At 38.4% G+C, this 18280-nt stretch overlaps 1 protein-coding gene across 1 annotated transcript in view; it reads right to left on the reverse strand.

Moving 5' to 3' along the window:
- Positions 1-603: 603 nt before the first annotated feature.
- The window catches only part of LOC142436359 (histone deacetylase 8-like), a 40659-nt gene continuing 22982 nt past the window's right edge, over positions 604-18280 (reverse strand). Inside the window, exon 4 of the transcript XR_012781908.1 lies at positions 604-2923. The gene's annotated coding sequence lies outside the window, so the exon portion shown is untranslated. The remainder of the gene's footprint in view (positions 2924-18280) is intronic.

Raw genomic sequence — 18280 nt, forward strand, 5'->3', positions numbered from 1 at the left:
ACTAGTTACACAAACCATGAGGGTTAGAGATATGGCAATATTTTCAGTAACACTCATTTGCAAAGGAAGGACCATGCCTGGTTGGCTAACATGTCCCAAATAAGTAGAGAGAGCATTAAAAAGGCAAGTACATGTTGATCCTAGGTTGCCTTTTGTTGGACAACCTCTAAGCAATTGGTGTGAACCAATTTCCTAATCTTGGGATAGAAATCATCTGCTTCTTTCCCCATTAGATCATTTCACTTTTAAGTTCAAGAGAGTATTTCAGTCCTTTAGATCAGCTACAAGTGAGTTTAAGGTAAATCCAGTTCCCTTAGTGGAATTTCCCATTCAAATTCTGCTGTGGTGTGGTCTGTGAATGGGTATTGTGTATCTTGAAAGGACAGTCTAGTGTTACAGTTGTCTATAATATGTTGTGCGGGTCACGAGAGGTTGGATAGAAACTAGGTCAAAAGTGCCCACTTAGGAACATAATACTGGGTGTATTTGTGTCAGTGGTGGGTTGCCTCACCAGATTGACCCAACATCAGAAATGTAATCTTCTCTAATACAGACATGTCCCACCCTTCCTCTTGATCTGAGTTCCCAGTAAGGTTCACTAAATACTCTTTAAAAAAAACATTTTATTAGGGGCTCATACAACTCATCACAATCCATACATGCATCAATTGTATAAAGCACATCTGTACATTCATTGCCCTCATCCTTTTCAAAGCACTTGCTCTCCACTTAAGTCCTTTGCATCAGCTCCACTTTTTTCCCCCTCCCTCCCCGCTCCCTCCTCCCTCATGAGCTCTTGGTAATTTACAAATTATTATTTTGTCATATCTTGCCCTATCCAATGTCTCCCTTCACCCTCTTTTCCATTGTCCGTCCCCCAGGGAGGAGGTCACATGTAGATCCTTGTAATCGGTTCCCTCTTTCCAACCCACTCTCCCACTACCCTCACAGTATCGCCACTCACATCACTAGTCCTGAAGGGATCATCTGCCCTGGATTCCCTGTGCTTCCAGCTCCTATCTGCACCAGTGTACATCCTCTGGGCTATCCAGACTTCCAGACTTGCAAGGTAGAATTCGGATCATAATAGTGGGGGTGGGGGTGGGTGAGAAGGAAGCATTTAGGAACAAGAGGAAAGCTGTATTCTTCATTGGTGCTATATCACACCCTGATAGACTCATGTCCTCCCCTAGACCCCTCTGTAAGCGGATCTCCAGTGGCTTTAGGTCTCCACTCTGCACTTCCCCCCCTTCATTCATTATGGTAAAAAATTTTTTTGTTCTGATGATGCCTTATACCTGATCCCTTCAATACCTCGTGATCATACAGGCTGGTATGCTTCTTCCATGTGGGCTTTATTGCTTCTGAGCTAGATGGCCGCTTGTTTACCTTCAAGCCTTTAAGACCCCAGATACTCTCTCTTTTGATAGCCGGGCACCATCAACTTTCTTCGCCACATTTACTTATGTACCCGTTTGTCCTCAGCGATCATATCATGGAGGTGTGCACCCAGTGATATGATTTTTTGTTTTTTGATGCCTGATAACTGATCCCTTTGGAACCTCGTGACCACACAGGCTGGTGTGTTCTTCCATGTGGGCTTTGCTGTTTCTCAGCTATATGGCCACTTGTTTATCCTCAAGCTTTTAAGACCCCAAACACTATATCTTTTGATAGCCAGGCACCATCAGCTTTCTTCACCACATTTGCTTGTTCACCCACTTTGTCTTCAGTGGTTGCATCGGGAAGGTGAGCATCACAGAATGCCAATTTAATAGAAGAAAATATTCTTTCATTGAGGAAGTACTTGAGTAGAGGCCCAATGTCCATCTGCCACCTTAATACTAAACCTATAAATATAGGCACATAGATCTATTTCCCCATTCTCATATATATATTTGCATATGTACACGTCTTTGTCTAGACCTCTATAAATGCCCTTTGCCTCCCAGCTCTTTCCTCTATTTCCCTTGACTTTCCTCCTGTCCCACTATCATGCTCCATCCCCACCTGGGTTTCAGCAATACCTCTTCGTTACATTACCCTTGATCATGCCCTACCAGGCCTGCCACACTCACCTCACCACCAATTTGGATCACTTGTTGTTCCCTTGTCCCTGGGTTTTTTTTTTTGTTTGTTTTTTAAAAAAATTTTTTTTTAGTCCCTGGGTTTTTTAACACCACTTCCTTACCCCCCACGTTCCCCTATCCCATTTCCCCCTGGAACTGTCGGTCTCGTTGTTTTTCCTCCAGCCTATCTTATTTAGACAGGCCTGCGGAGATAATAACATGCACAAAAACAAGACAGAGCAAAACCAAGCAGCAATATACAACAAAACAACAACAACAAACCAATGACAAAAACAAAACACAACAAGAAAGAAAAGCTTGTAGTTAGTTCAAGGATCATTTGTTGGCCTTTAGGAGTGTTTTCCAGTCCAGTCTGTTGGGGCACCACACCCTGGCCCCAAAGTCCACCTACAGCATTCCCTGGGGACCTTGCCGCTCCATTCCCTTGCTTTTCCGCTGTACTCCTCCAGTGCTTTGCCTGAGTGTGGTGGGATCAGGTCGAGCGCAATTCCCACACTGTGTTTCTGGTGCTGGCCCCTGCAAGGCCATGGGTCAGTGAGGGACGTCAGGTCTCATAGTGGGGCTGTCCATGTGGTCCTCTCTGTGGACTGGCTGCTCTAATTGGGGTTATCATCCTCAGGGCCTGGTGGGCCAGAATGTGCTCCACTCTCTCCTCCCCCTTCATCTGCTCCCGTGTGTTCTGGTCAGATATGTCCCTCTCCTGGAGCTGCAGATTCAATGCTGTCCTTTGAAATAAATACTTCTGGGGGGAAGTTCAAGTATCCACTTAGTATTCGGTACTGGGGCCAACCCCCCAGACTACTCCACGCTGGAATGTTGTACATGGTAGACAACTGGGGAGGAGGTGGGGAAAGGAAAAAAAGGATGAAAATAAGGAAGAAATGGGTAGCGGGGGCAAAGGGGTGCTTACCCACTAAATACTCTTATAGGTGTGTCTGCTAATTTGTATGATCATAGTACACTTCTCCCATCAAAGTACTAACCAGGCCCGACCCTGCTTAGCTTTCAAGATCAGACGAGATCGGGCGCGTTCAGGGTAGTATGGCCGTGGACGATCATAGTACACTTCTATGGCAGGAATTGATTGATCTTCTCCCGCTCCCCCAAACATGGGAGATTGACCCCATCTGAGGTGAGGCTACCTTACTAGAGGTGCTTTTTAAGATACTGAAATATGTGGTTTATAGTAACTAGGCAGGCACACTACGTTGTTGTTTGGGGGCCGTATTAGAAGACTACATGACCTGAGAACAGTAGCTTGCCTTTGTCTTGTTTTTTATCCTTACAGTAGTAGACTCATACAAGATATGTCCTTTTCAACATAAACATTTCCAAGTCCATCCATGTGAAAAGATGTTTTGTTTTTTCATCACTGTTATGTACACTGTGCATGTACCAGTTTCTTTATCAACTGATGGGCATTTGGGCTATTTCCAGCTTCTTGCTAGTGTGAACTGTGCTGCAATGGACAAAGAATAGCATGTGTCTGTTCGTGTTTTGTCTCCTACTCTTTTGGGATATATGCTCAGCAGAGGTATTGCGGGATTGTGTGGTATTTTTATTCCCAGTTTCAGTAAGTGCCATATTGCTTTCCACAGTGGTACATGTTCACAGTCCTGCCAACACTGTATGAGAAATTCCAATCTCTTCATACCCTCTCCAGCATTATTCATTCTCTGTTTTGTTTGTTTTTCAATTAGGCTATTGTTATGGGTGTCAGATGGTATCTCATTGATTTTAGTTGCACCTCCCTGAAGGCTAGTGATCCCTAAGCATTTCTTCATGTGGTTGTTAGCTATTCGATGAATTCTATGTTCATGCTATTTGTCAACCTTTTAATTGCATAATTTGTTTCTTTTTCTTATTGAAGTATTGCAGAGTTCTGTAGATTTTAATGATTAGCTCCTTATTTGTTGTATCATTGCGAAAAAAATTCCAGTCTGTGAGTTCTTATTTTACCTATTTTGTAAAGTCTTTTGATGTGTGTGTCTTGTTTTTATTAAGTCCCAGTTGTCTATTTTGTCTTATATGGATTGTGTTTCCTTTATTGTATTTGGTAGTGTATGTATGCCCCTGCTGCATGTGGACCCTTACATTTGTCCCAGTTCTCTTGTTGGTGATTCATCTAGCTCTGGAGTTTACATTTAGGTGGTCTCTAATGCACCTTGAGTTTGTTTTTGTACATGGGGCAAGTTATAGGTCCTGTTTCATTTTTCTGCAAATGCAGATCCAATTTTTTTCCAGAACTACTTGTTGAAGAGGTTATCTCCCATTCAATTATTTTTGGTCCTTTGTCAAAAACCAAATGTCTGTTGGTGGATGCTTTTATTTTTGGGTTTTCTATTTTGTTAACATTGATTTATTTATCTATCATTGTATTAGTACCAGGCTGCTTTGACTACTGTGGCTGTATAATAAGTTTAGAGGTTAGGTCGTATAAAGCCTCCTACTTTGTTCTTTTTTGTGAAGTTCTTTGCTTATCCTGGGCCTCTTCCATACCATATGAAGTTGGTTATTAGTTTTCCATTTCTTTAAAGAATGAAGTTGGGATTTGGATTGGAATTATGTTGTATTTTTAGATTATTTTAGGTAGTATTGACATTTTTCATATTATTAAATCTTCCTATCTGTGAACACAGGATATTCTTCCATTTGTATAAATCTCTTTGGTTTCTTGTAATAATGTTCTGTAGATCTCTTTGTATAGGTTTTTTTTTTGGTGTGTGTTTGTTTAGGTTTATTTCTAGGTGTTTCATTTTTATGTGACTATTTTAAATGATTTTGTTTTCTTGATTTTTTTTCAGGGCTGTCATCGTTATATAGGAATGAAATTTATTTCTACTTGCTAATTTTATATCCTGCTACTTTACTAAATCTCTCAATGGTTTCCAACAGACTTTTTGTGGACTCCTTTGCCTTCTCTAAATATAAGATTATATAATCTGTAAATAGTGGGAGCTTTATTTCTTCTTTGCCCAATTGTATTCATTCCCTTGATTTCTTTGGTGATTCTGGTTAGGACTTCCAGCAAAATGTTAAGAGTGGTGATGAAGGCACCCTTGCTTAGTTCCCATTCTCAGGTAAAAATACACTTTCCCATTGAGTGTGATGTTGGCTATTGCTTTTAAAAAATATGATCATTATTATGTTGAGGAATTTCCTTTGATTCCTAGTTCATCGAGTGTTTTCTTTATCAGAAATGGGTGTTGGATATTGGCAAACACCTTTTCTGTATCTATCAATATTATCATGTGACTCTTTCTTTGCCTTGTTTATGTGGTGCGTTACATTAATTTCGATATTTTTCTAATGTTGAATTCTGTCCTTGCATCCCTGTTATAAATTGCAATAGGCCACAATGAGTTTTTTTTGGATATGTCATTTGTTACATCGATAAAAATTATGTTGAGAATTTTATATCTTTTCTTGAGGGATATAGGTTTTTAATTTCCTGTCTTTGTGGAGTTTTTGCTTGGCTTTGGTATCAGGGTTATGCTTGCTTTGTACAATAAGTTTGGGAATTTATTGTCTCTATATTCTGAATAGTTTTTGCTGAAATGGTGACAGTTCTTCACTGAAAGCTTGGTGAAGCCATCTGGTCTTGGACTTTTCTTGGTTAGGAGTTTTTTTCTTCTTTGGTTAATGGTCTGTTTAGATTTTCTACTTTGACTGTGTTCATTTGGGTAGATGTATATTTCCAGGTATTTTGTCCACTTGTTTTAGGCTATCAAATTTGTTGGACTACAGCTGTTTGTAGTAGTATGTTGTTGTTCTTTTTATTTCTTTTGAATCTCTTGTGATGTAGCCCTTTACAACTCTAATTCTAGATATTTACATCTTCCTTCTTTCCTTTGGTGTGTTTGCCAGTAGTGTGTCAATTTAGATGATCCTTTCAAAGAAGCATTGGAGCCCTGGTGGCATAGTGTTCATGTGCTATCTACAAGGTCAACATTTTGAAACTGCCAGCTACTCTGAGGGAGAAAACGGGGCTTTCTACTCCCATAAAGAGTTACAGTCTCAGAAACTCACAGGAGCAGTTCTACCCTGCCCTATTGGGTCACTGTGTGACTTGATGGCAGTGAGTTTGATTTGGCTTTGGTTTCAAAGAATCACCTTGTCTTGTTGATTTTTTCCCCGTTGTTTCCCTGCTTTCCAGTTCATTATTTTTTGTACTAATCTTTGTGATTTCTTCTGATATTGGAGGGTTTATGCTGTTGCCCTTCTTCTATTGTTGGAGGCACTGTGTTAAGGTATTGATTTTGTTTCTTTCCTCTTTTCATGTGTGCCTTCATTGCTATAAATGGCCTTTTGATACCTGCATTTGTTATATCCTAAAATATTTGATATGCTATGTTATCATTCTAGTTTGTTTCAAGGAAATTCTTAATTTCATCCATCATCTGTTTTATTACCCTGTCATTTTTAAGGTGTGTCTGTTCAGTGCTTGTCTTTATGTTCCCGTTATTTCTTTTTTTAAAACAGCCTTATTAGCTCTTTATCCATGTCATAAAATTCAATAATTAAATCATATCAAAAAGAGTTGCATAATTATCTCCACATTCACTTCTAGAACATTTTCTTCTTACTGGTACTCATTGCTATTCATGTAAATTTTTTTCTAATTGTGGCCAAAATATCCACAACAAAACATTCTCCAATTCCATAACTTTACATGTATAGTTAACTGTGTTGATGCACTTCATGTTATATAACTTTATTGATACCTTTTTCCAAATTATGCCACCACCATTGACATAAACTCAATGTCCCCTAAGCAACAATTCCTTCTCCTTCACCCATGGTAACCCTAGGTCAAGTTTGGTTTCTTTCATTTTTTAAAGTAGTTTTCTTGATATAACAGTCACATATCATACATTTCCATGGTTAAATTGCTTTAAAATTGTATATACATCATTATAATGAGTTCTAATGCTCTCTCCCTCCTCCCGCATTCATTATTTGCTCCCCAAATTCCTCAACCTCTCCCCCTCTAAACACCCTCCATTGACATCACTGATAAACTATTTCATCAGTTATTATCTCTATGAATCCATCCCTTCTGTGCTCCACAAACTGGGAAACCCAACAGAAACAAAAATAAAACAGCAAGAAGTAATAATAATAATAATATATAAGGAAAAATACAAAGAAAGAAGAAATTTCTGTCATGGAACAAGTGAGAAATACTTGAGCCTAGAGAACATTCAGGTTGGGTCAAGAGGGATTTCAACTGACCAAGTATCATTATTACTGTATACCATGGTTGGATCCACCATAATTAAGGTTACAATGATCTCTGTCTGATAGTAAAGCTGTTCCAGTCCCTCGCCTGTGGTAAGAGGGGATTTGCCAGAGGTGTAATCTGACTAGATACTCTATATATGGATTTTGGGCTCCCACTTCCTCCATTGCCTTCTATAAATTAGCTGTTCACAACTTAAGCTCTGATACCTTTTCCTTCATCATATTGGGATTTTGTTATCGTCATCTTTGGATCACACAGGCTGGTGTGTGCACTTAGTTGCCGCTTTACGTAGATGGCTGCTTGTTTGAATACAGCCTTTAAAACCCCAGACACTATTCCAGTTGATAGCCTGGCACCATCTGCTTTCTTCACCACACTTTGCTATCTTTGATGATATTTTCATGAAGGTAAGTATCCAGTAAATGTTCCTGAAATTTCTATAGTTGATATCTATTTTTGTAGCATTGTGATATGAGAAATATGGATCATAGGATCTCAATGTATTTGACTTTTTTAAGGCTTTCTTTGTGGCCTAGCTTGTGTTTTTTACTTTGGAGTATGTACCGTGTGTGCTGCAGAACATACACTGTACAATTGTCAGATGGAGTGCTTTATGTATATCTAGGAGTGACCTGATTGTATTGTTTAGTTCTTCTGTTTCTTTATTGAATTTCTCTCCCAATGATTTGTATTTCCTTGAGAGCAGTATATTGAAATCTCCTATTATTGTGAAATGGTTGCTTTATCTCTTCAATTCTACAAGGATTTGGTTAATGTATTTTGAGGGTCTTTCATTGGGTGTGTATGTGTTTTTTATGGTTTTATGTTCCTGGTATATTATTTCTTTAATCATTATGTAATGTGTATTCTTTTCTCTCATTATGTTATTTGCCTTCATGTCTATTTTACTGGAAATTAAATTTTACTACTCTAGCCTTTTTATGGTTGCCATTGGCTTTGCAGCTCCCCCCCCCCCCCCCCATCCTGTGGGTTTCTAAGACTGTAGCTGTTTATGGGAGTAGAAAGCCCTAACTTTTTTTCTGAGGAGGGGCTAATGGTAGACCTTGCAGATGACAGTCCAGTGCCTAACCATTATGCCACCAGAGGTTCCTGGGTTTAATCATTTGGCTTACTGGGGTGTTTGCCACCGGTTTCTAGGTTGATTTGGTATTGGGGAACTCACGAACTCCTTCTGGGTAAATTTGGTAGTGGGTGAGAGTGCTGGCACAAGTCTCTAATCATGCAGAGCAGCATAACACAGGCTGTGTGGTGTTGGCTGCCATCTGTTGTTGATCCAGTGGTGCCAAAATAGGTAGTGGCATTTGCCTAGCCACTGGTGCAGTAGATATGGTGTGTATGGCTGAGTAGGGTCTCTGGCTCCTAACTGTTAGGGAAAGAGAGGGGAGGAAAAAGAAAGTAATTATAAAAAGGGGGATGTGAAAGAAAGGAGACTTAATAAGAAAGGAAAAGAAGAAAGAATAAATCATCAAAAGCAGAATAATATTTGCATAAGTGCTAGCTGCCAAGTGGGAGTGGTGTCAGGGAGCAGTGTGCTTACTCGATGGATTGGAAAAAATGAAGAAGGGAAGAGATAGTGGAAAGAAACTAAATAAGAGAAGGTAAAGACAGAATAACTAAGACGAAAAGGAAAAAATGGCATCATACTTGTACAAGCCTTAGCCACCAAAAACAGCTGCAGCTGGATTGTGGAGTTTACTCTGCTTTCCATGGAGGGATGAGTGGGTGCTGCTGACCCTAGATGCAGGGGGCATGGGTATAGGCTCTTGCTTCCTGGCTCAAAAAAAGACTGGGGGAGGAAAACGAAAATGAAAAAGAGTAGAGGGAAGAACTAAGAAAGAGGAAAGAAGCATAGTACTGGTTAAAGTGCTAGCTGCGCCATCTAGGAGGGATGAGGGTTGGCACTACTAACAACAGAGTCAGTGGAGGGAGGAACATCTGCTCTATGAGAACAGAAAAGAGGAGGGGTAAAGGAAGAGGGAGAAAAGAAAAATAGAAACGAGGACAAGAGGGAAGAACTATGGAGAAAGTTAAAAGGAAAGAAAAAGTCGCTTAACATTGGCAGTATGTGTGGGGGGGTATAGTTGGGCTGGCTGCCAGGTGGGGAGACTGGTCTCTCCCTCTGGTCACTGGGAGGTTTTGCAAAGTAAGCAGAAAGATCACACCGCTCCTGTCACTGATCACTGATGTGGGTGCGGGTACAGTTGTAGGCGAGTAGAGCCCATTAATCTGGTTCCTGCTCAGATCAGATTCTACTTGCGATAATTCAGAATAGTATGCTCTACCAGTTGGCGGTTCACTGCTCCATTTGCCTATTTGCCATTTTTGTTTCATTCTTCCTTGTCAATGTTTGATCTACTTCTTTATCCTCTCCTTTGAAGCTGTGGGTTCAAGGATTATCATCAGGATCCCTTGGACTTAGTTTCTTGAGCCTTTGTTTTAGAAAGTCTGTGTATCATATTTGCCTAGTCCACTATGTTTGGATCCTCCTGTAATGATAATATATTAATAGATATGAAATTCCCAGAAAGACACACAGCAATTCACTGCACATAACAGTCAGAGATTAGAGTGCTCACAGATTCAAATAAGCAGAGTTTCAGCATAGTGGATGTTAAAAACCAAAAATACCAAACTCAGTGCCATCGAGTCAATACTGACTCATGATGACCTTATGCCCCTATGAGTTTCTGAAGCTGTAACTGTTTATGGGAGTAGAAAGTCCTGTCTTTCTCTGTCAGAGGTGTTGGTGGTTTTGAACTGCTGACCTTGCATATCACAGCTTAACACTTAACCACTACATCATCAGGGTTCCATTCAAAGTAGACATTACCAAACTGTTATGTAAGCTTCACATTTTAACCGAGACCACTAGAGGGCATGTGATGTTAAATCAAGAATGTTTCCTATTTAACAAGATTTTATTAATGTGCTTCACATTTCTATTTATTGATTTGATGTTCCTCTAAACTATTTCATCAGTTCACAGTGTTCTCTTGAACTAATTTATTTTCATCAGCCTAATATCTGGCTCATTATAGATCTTCCATAAATATTTATAATTTGAACTAAGGGATTCATATTTTGAATCAGTAGATTCCAAATCATGACATGTGCTTTCTATTAATTAACTGTGGTCAGTAGTTTCAAGAAACTATCAGTTTTTATAACCTGGCTAATAATACAATATCCATGATTTTTATTACCTAAACACATCTACGAAAGAGGATGAAAAGATTCAAGCTTGGAATTTATATTCTTTATTTGTGCAAATGATAGTATCAGACAATGATATATGTTGTAATGTGTGAGTTAATAGTCATTAAAGCCCCATGAACGGACTCTGCTCTTGCACTAAATTCCTCTCTCCAGGGTTTGCCAGTTAATAGAGGATGTAGTTCAATTGGAGTTTTTGTCCCTGCCAGAATTGTTAACTCTGTTTCTCCAAATGGGGATTAAGCTGCTCATGAAACCTGATTTCCACGATGTGTTTTAGAGCTGGAGGGTTGTTTGGGATAAAGAAATTTATCAACAACAAGCTTCCCTGGCTGCCTTTTAATAATTAATTGCTTTCATTGAAATTCTCCACTGAAGGGATTTTGGATGTCTGGCCTGGTTCTTTTGGCACTGGTGGCTGAAGTCTTTGACTGTCCTTGATCTAGCCCCATGAGCTTAGGCCCTCAGCATTGCAGTACCGTGCAACCATTTCAAATAGCCTGAGAAATACAGCCCAATTTTTATGTTTTGATAGACTATTTTTTCAGAGTAGTTTTAGATTTACATCAACATTGAAGAGACAATAGAGAGTTCCTACCCATAGCTTAACGTCTTGCCTTAGTATGATATATTTATTATAATTGATAAACTAATGTTAGAACATTATTATTAAGTGAAATTCTAATTTATCCAGATTTCCTTAGTTGTCAGTTAGTGGCCCTTTCTTGTTCCAGAACTTCACATTACATTTAATCACCATGTCTCCTCTTTGGCTGTGATAGTTGTTCGATATTCTTGCTTTTGATAACCTTGATAGTTTGGAAGAATGGTTATAGTTCTCAATATTAGCAATTTTTCTATTTTACAAGGAGACTTCAAGAAGTTTTGTGGAAAATGGAATTAAATGATAGTGGAATTTTCCATGAACTTTTTTGAAGTCCGCCTTGTATATATTTAAAAATATTTCTCAATATGTTTAATGGGATCAATCCAAATAGCATGAGAAATGTAGCCATTTTTATTGTTCTTTCTAGCATCTGATTTTAAAATATGAACAGTTCTTGAAGCTGCTTCTTGCTAGAGAAGGGTAACTGTCCATGCAGTTGTTTCCCAACGTGGGTGATACTGCCCCCTGGGGTATGTGTGTGTGTGTGCTGCAATGATCCATCAAATCCAAACTTACTGCCATCCATTCAATGCTGACTCATAACCCCCCTGTGGGGTTCAGAGACAGTAACTGTTTATGGGAGTAGAAATCCCAGTCTCACTGAGTTGCTGGTGGTTTTGAACTTCCGACCATGTGGATCACAGCCCAATGTCTAACTACTACACCACCAGGGCTCCAGGGGTCTGCAAAAGCAGATACCTATATTTTATCCTGGATTATGGACTACAGGACATAAGTTTTTGATTGCCAGGGGGGTGCTGAATAATATTTTTCTGGAAAGGAGGCAGTAGATCAAATAAGTGTGGGAACCTATGGTTTATGGTTTATGGCATTGGCAAATGTTCTAATATAGAATGCCATAGGAGTAAACTTTTCTGTTTATTATTTATGGTCACCAAACCCACTGATGTGTTCATAATTTTTTTAAAGAAAACAAAATGGAAATTATTGGTTGAAATTCAAAGCCAATATCTAGAACTATGGTGTTTTATTCCCTACCCCAACATCTGAACTATAGTGAGAGTCTTAATTTTTAGTGTCAGAATTTAAATATAAGAACTTAAAAGAAAAAGAAGAAAGTATCAACTAGATAAGTCACATATTGTTTCATAGCTTTACCTAAATTTAATTTTTTATCCCAACCTGTCTTTACTATGAGATAAAAATTCAGCTTTCTTTTTAAAGCATAGTTTCACATGTTTAAATCCAATACTGACACAGATTCTTATACAAGTGATACTACTTAATTTAGTTGGAATGCTAGTATGGTACATTAGCTTTCTAAATTCTTTGTTAGAGTTCAATGAATTTTTCTTCTGTGAATCTTTACTTTCCGTGCCATATATAATTTAGTCTAAAAAAAGATATGGTCTTTTGAATTTTAGTAAAAATGGCTCTTTAAACTCTTCTGGAGACTTGAAGCAAATCAGGGTAAGGTATAGATTGAGAAGAACTGAAATAACTAATCTTTTGACTTATGTGCTTTATAATAATAGTAATAACAAAACATACAGGATGAGTCAAGTGGTAGTTGTGGACTTTATTCCAGACAACTAACAAAATGTCTCTGAGGGATTATTACAGCTTCCTCTAGGAGTTAGCTTGAAGATTCTGAAGCTTTTATTAATGCCTTGGCCCAGGATTCCTTATCTGTAAAATTTCTATAAGAGGATGTACATTCATAAAGAACTTACTAAACACTTGTTAACTTTATAGACTTCTGTTTGCCCTTCCAGGTGTACTTCATTTTAAAGAATGGCAACATTTACTAAAATTTTCTTTAAAATGTATATTACTTTTGTAGTAAATGTGGTGTGAATCTTTGGAATTTGCATCATTCAAATGAAATAAAATTGTTAGGAGGAATGATACAAATTGTGGAAAATTTAAAACTGTTCAGATAAGTCAGAAGTCTTTCTACCCTATTAGATTATAATTTTCCAAAAGGCTCAACATTGAATGCAGTTCATTCAGGTGGGATGATTTACCTCACATTACATGCTTGAATGGATTTTTGTTCCTGATGAAAGATTTGTTTGCTTTCTGGCAATATCTGTGGCTATTTAGCTCAGGCAGTTAGAATATAGTGCTAACAAACCTAAGATGGTGATTTTAGTTCCCGTTTTAGTAATCTTGTTTAGTAATCTGCTATAACAGAAACTATACAAGTAAAATTACTTTAACAAAAAAAATCCATTTTTTTCAGTTAAGGAGGCTAGAAATCTGAATTCAGGATGTCACCTAAGGAAAGGTCCTTGTCTCAACTGTGGGGCTAGTATTAAGTAGAGATCTGCAAGTGTCTTGCTTTCATTCTTTCCCATGGTGTCGTAATCCCCATGTTCTAGGGAAGTACTCAGCACACGGTCTGGATCTAAAGGTCACGTTCTTCCCTTAGCTGTTTTTTCTTGGCAGTGGTGAAGCCCATCTTTCTCAGTTTGCTTTTCTTTCCATGCATTTCTTGTAAGATAAAATGTGTGACTTTAATCAGAGTGGCGACTTGAGTCAACTGGTGATTTGAGTAATGGAGGGACCTGACTCACACCCTCTAGCAAGTCTGTGACTCTAGGTATACTTCACACTAATCATGCCTCATTAATGTATAGAGGTTATGATTTTAAATGACTAACAAAAGTGGAGGATAATTATATCAGATACAACCTGGAGAACAATGACACAAGACTAGGTATTGGGAACTGATTACAAGGATCCACATGTGACCTCTTCCCTGGGAGAGGGACAGCAGAGAAGGGGGGAAGGGAGACTCCGGATAGGGCAAGATAGGACAAAATAACGAGGTATAAATTACCAAGGGCACATGAGGGAGGGGGGAGCAGGGAGGGAGGAGAAAAAAAAGAGGACCTAATGCAAGGGGCTTAAGGGGAGAGCAAATGCCTTGAGAATGATTGGGGCAGGGAATGTATGGATGTGCTTTATACAATTGATGTATGTATAAAAGAAATGGAATCCTTAAGAAAACCTAAAAAAAAAAAAAAGACTAGGTATCATGGCCTAGCTATGTTGAGACATATTTTGGGGGAACATAATTCAATTCATGAAATTTCCCTATATAAACTGGTTAGTTTTGGCTCATTTTCATGCTGCTAACTATAATTTACCTTAGCCAATCATTGCTTAAAAAATAAAGCATATCTATATTACAAGGGAGACCGAAGTTGAGATGTAGCTATTGTCATTATTGTTAGCTACTGTTGAGTCCACTCTATCTCATAGTGACCCTATGTGGAACAGAAGAAACCATCTCCTATTTCTACAGCATCCTCACAATTGTTCTTATGTTTGAGCCCATTGTTGCAGCCACTGTGCAAATTTCATCTCATCAAAAGTATTCTTCTTTTCCCCTACCTCTCTACTTTGCCAGGAACGATGTCCTTCTCCAGGGACTGGTCTCTCCTGATAATATATCTAAAGTATAAGATGAAGTCTCACCATCCTTGCCTCTAAGGAGCATTCTGGTCATACTTCTTTTTTTTTTTTTAACATTTTATTAGGGGCTCATACAACTCTTATCACAATCCATACATATACATACATCAATTGTATAAAGCACATAGCTGGCAGTTTCAAAATGTTGACCTTGTAGATAGCACATGAACACTATGCCACCAGGGCTCCAATGCTTCTTTGAAAGGATCATCTAAATTGACACACTACTGGCAAACACACCAAAGGAAAGAAGGAAGATGTAAATATCTAGAATTAGAGTTGTAAAGGGCTACATCACAAGAGATTCAAAAGAAATAAAAAGAACAACAACATACTACTACAAACAGCTGTAGTCCAACAAATTTGATAGCCTAAAACAAGTGGACAAAATACCTGGAAATATACATCTACCCAAATGAACACAGTCAAAGTAGAAAATCTAAACAGACCATTAACCAAAGAAGAAAAAAACTCCTAACCAAGAAAAGTCCAAGACCAGATGGCTTCACCAAGCTTTCAGTGAAGAACTGTCACCATTTCAGCAAAAACTATTCAGAATATAGAGACAATAAATTCCCAAACTTATTGTACAAAGCAAGCATAACCCTGATACCAAAGCCAAGCAAAAACTCCACAAAGACAGGAAATTAAAAACCTATATCCCTCAAGAAAAGATATAAAATTCTCAACATAATTTTTATCGATGTAACAAATGACATATCCAAAAAAAACTCATTGTGGCCTATTGCAATTTATAACAGGGATGCAAGGACAGAATTCAACATTAGAAAAATATCGAAATTAATGTAACGCACCACATAAACAAGGCAAAGAAAGAGTCACATGATAATATTGATAGATACAGAAAAGGTGTTTGCCAATATCCAACACCCATTTCTGATAAAGAAAACACTCGATGAACTAGGAATCAAAGGAAATTCCTCAACATAATAATGATCATATTTTTTAAAAGCAATAGCCAACATCACACTCAATGGGAAAGTGTATTTTTACCTGAGAATGGGAACTAAGCAAGGGTGCCTTCATCACCACTCTTAACATTTTGCTGGAAGTCCTAACCAGAATCACCAAAGAAATCAAGGGAATGAATACAATTGGGCAAAGAAGAAATAAAGCTCCCACTATTTACAGATTATATAATCTTATATTTAGAGAAGGCAAAGGAGTCCACAAAAAGTCTGTTGGAAACCATTGAGAGATTTAGTAAAGTAGCAGGATATAAAATTAGCAAGTAGAAATAAATTTCATTCCTATATAACGATGACAGCCCTGAAAAAAAATCAAGAAAACAAAATCATTTAAAATAGTCACATAAAAATGAAACACCTAGAAATAAACCTAAACAAACACACACCAAAAAAAAAACCTATACAAAGAGATCTACAGAACATTATTACAAGAAACCAAAGAGATTTATACAAATGGAAGAATATCCTGTGTTCACAGATAGGAAGATTTAATAATATGAAAAATGTCAATACTACCTAAAATAATCTAAAAATACAACATAATTCCAATCCAAATCCCAACTTCATTCTTTAAAGAAATGGAAAACTAATAACCAACTTCATATGGTATGGAAGAGGCCCAGGATAAGCAAAGAACTTCACAAAAAAGAACAAAGTAGGAGGCTTTATACGACCTAACCTCTAAACTTATTATACAGCCACAGTAGTCAAAGCAGCCTGGTACTAATACAATGATAGATAAATAAATCAATGTTAACAAAATAGAAAACCCAAAAATAAAAGCATCCACCAACAGACATTTGGTTTTTGACAAAGGACCAAAAATAATTGAATGGGAGATAACCTCTTCAACAAGTAGTTCTGGAAAAAAATTGGATCTGCATTTGCAGAAAAATGAAACAGGACCTATAACTTGCCCCATGTACAAAAACAAACTCAAGGTGCATTAGAGACCACCTAAATGTAAACTCCAGAGCTAGATGAATCACCAACAAGAGAACTGGGACAAATGTAAGGGTCCACATGCAGCAGGGGCATACATACACTACCAAATACAATAAAGGAAACACAATCCATATAAGACAAAATAGACAACTGGGACTTAATAAAAACAAGACACACACATCAAAAGACTTTACAAAATAGGTAAAATAAGAACTCACAGACTGGAATTTTTTTCGCAATGATACAACAAATAAGGAGCTAATCATTAAAATCTACAGAACTCTGCAATACTTCAATAAGAAAAAGAAACAAATTATGCAATTAAAAGGTTGACAAATAGCATGAACATAGAATTCATCGAATAGCTAACAACCACATGAAGAAATGCTTAGGGATCACTAGCCTTCAGGGAGGTGCAACTAAAATCAATGAGATACCATCTGACACCCATAACAATAGCCTAATTGAAAAACAAACAAAACAGAGAATGAATAATGCTGGAGAGGGTATGAAGAGATTGGAATTTCTCATACAGTGTTGGCAGGACTGTGAACATGTACCACTGTGGAAAGCAATATGGCACTTACTGAAACTGGGAATAAAAATACCACACAATCCCGCAATACCTCTGCTGAGCATATATCCCAAAAGAGTAGGAGACAAAACACGAACAGACACATGCTATTCTTTGTCCATTGCAGCACAGTTCACACTAGCAAGAAGCTGGAAATAGCCCAAATGCCCATCAGTTGATAAAGAAACTGGTACATGCACAGTGTACATAACAGTGATGAAAAAACAAAACATCTTTTCACATGGATGGACTTGGAAATGTTTATGTTGAAAAGGACATATCTTGTATGAGTCTACTACTGTAAGGATAAAAAACAAGACAAAGGCAAGCTACTGTTCTCAGGTCATGTAGTCTTCTAATACGGCCCCCAAACAACAACGTAGTGTGCCTGCCTAGTTACTATAAACCACATATTTCAGTATCTTAAAAAGCACCTCTAGTAAGGTAGCCTCACCTCAGATGGGGTCAATCTCCCATGTTTGGGGGAGCGGGAGAAGATCAATCAATTCCTGCCATAGAAGTGTACTATGATCGTCCACGGCCATACTACCCTGAACGCGCCCGATCTCGTCTGATCTTGAAAGCTAAGCAGGGTCGGGCCTGGTTAGTACTTGGATGGGAGAAGTGTACTATGATCATACAAATTAGCAGACACACCTATAAGAGTATTTAGTGGGTAAGCACCCCTTTGCCCCCGCTACCCATTTCTTCCTTATTTTCATCCTTTTTTTCCTTTCCCCACCTCCTCCCCAGTTGTCTACCATGTACAACATTCCAGCGTGGAGTAGTCTGGGGGGTTGGCCCCAGTACCGAATACTAAGTGGATACTTGAACTTCCCCCCAGAAGTATTTATTTCAAAGGACAGCATTGAATCTGCAGCTCCAGGAGAGGGACATATCTGACCAGAACACACGGGAGCAGATGAAGGGGGAGGAGAGAGTGGAGCACATTCTGGCCCACCAGGCCCTGAGGATGATAACCCCAATTAGAGCAGCCAGTCCACAGAGAGGACCACATGGACAGCCCCACTATGAGACCTGACGTCCCTCACTGACCCATGGCCTTGCAGGGGCCAGCACCAGAAACACAGT

Source organism: Tenrec ecaudatus, unplaced genomic scaffold, assembly GCF_050624435.1.
Source record: "Tenrec ecaudatus isolate mTenEca1 unplaced genomic scaffold, mTenEca1.hap1 Scaffold_2333, whole genome shotgun sequence".
NCBI lineage: Eukaryota > Metazoa > Chordata > Mammalia > Afrosoricida > Tenrecidae > Tenrec > Tenrec ecaudatus.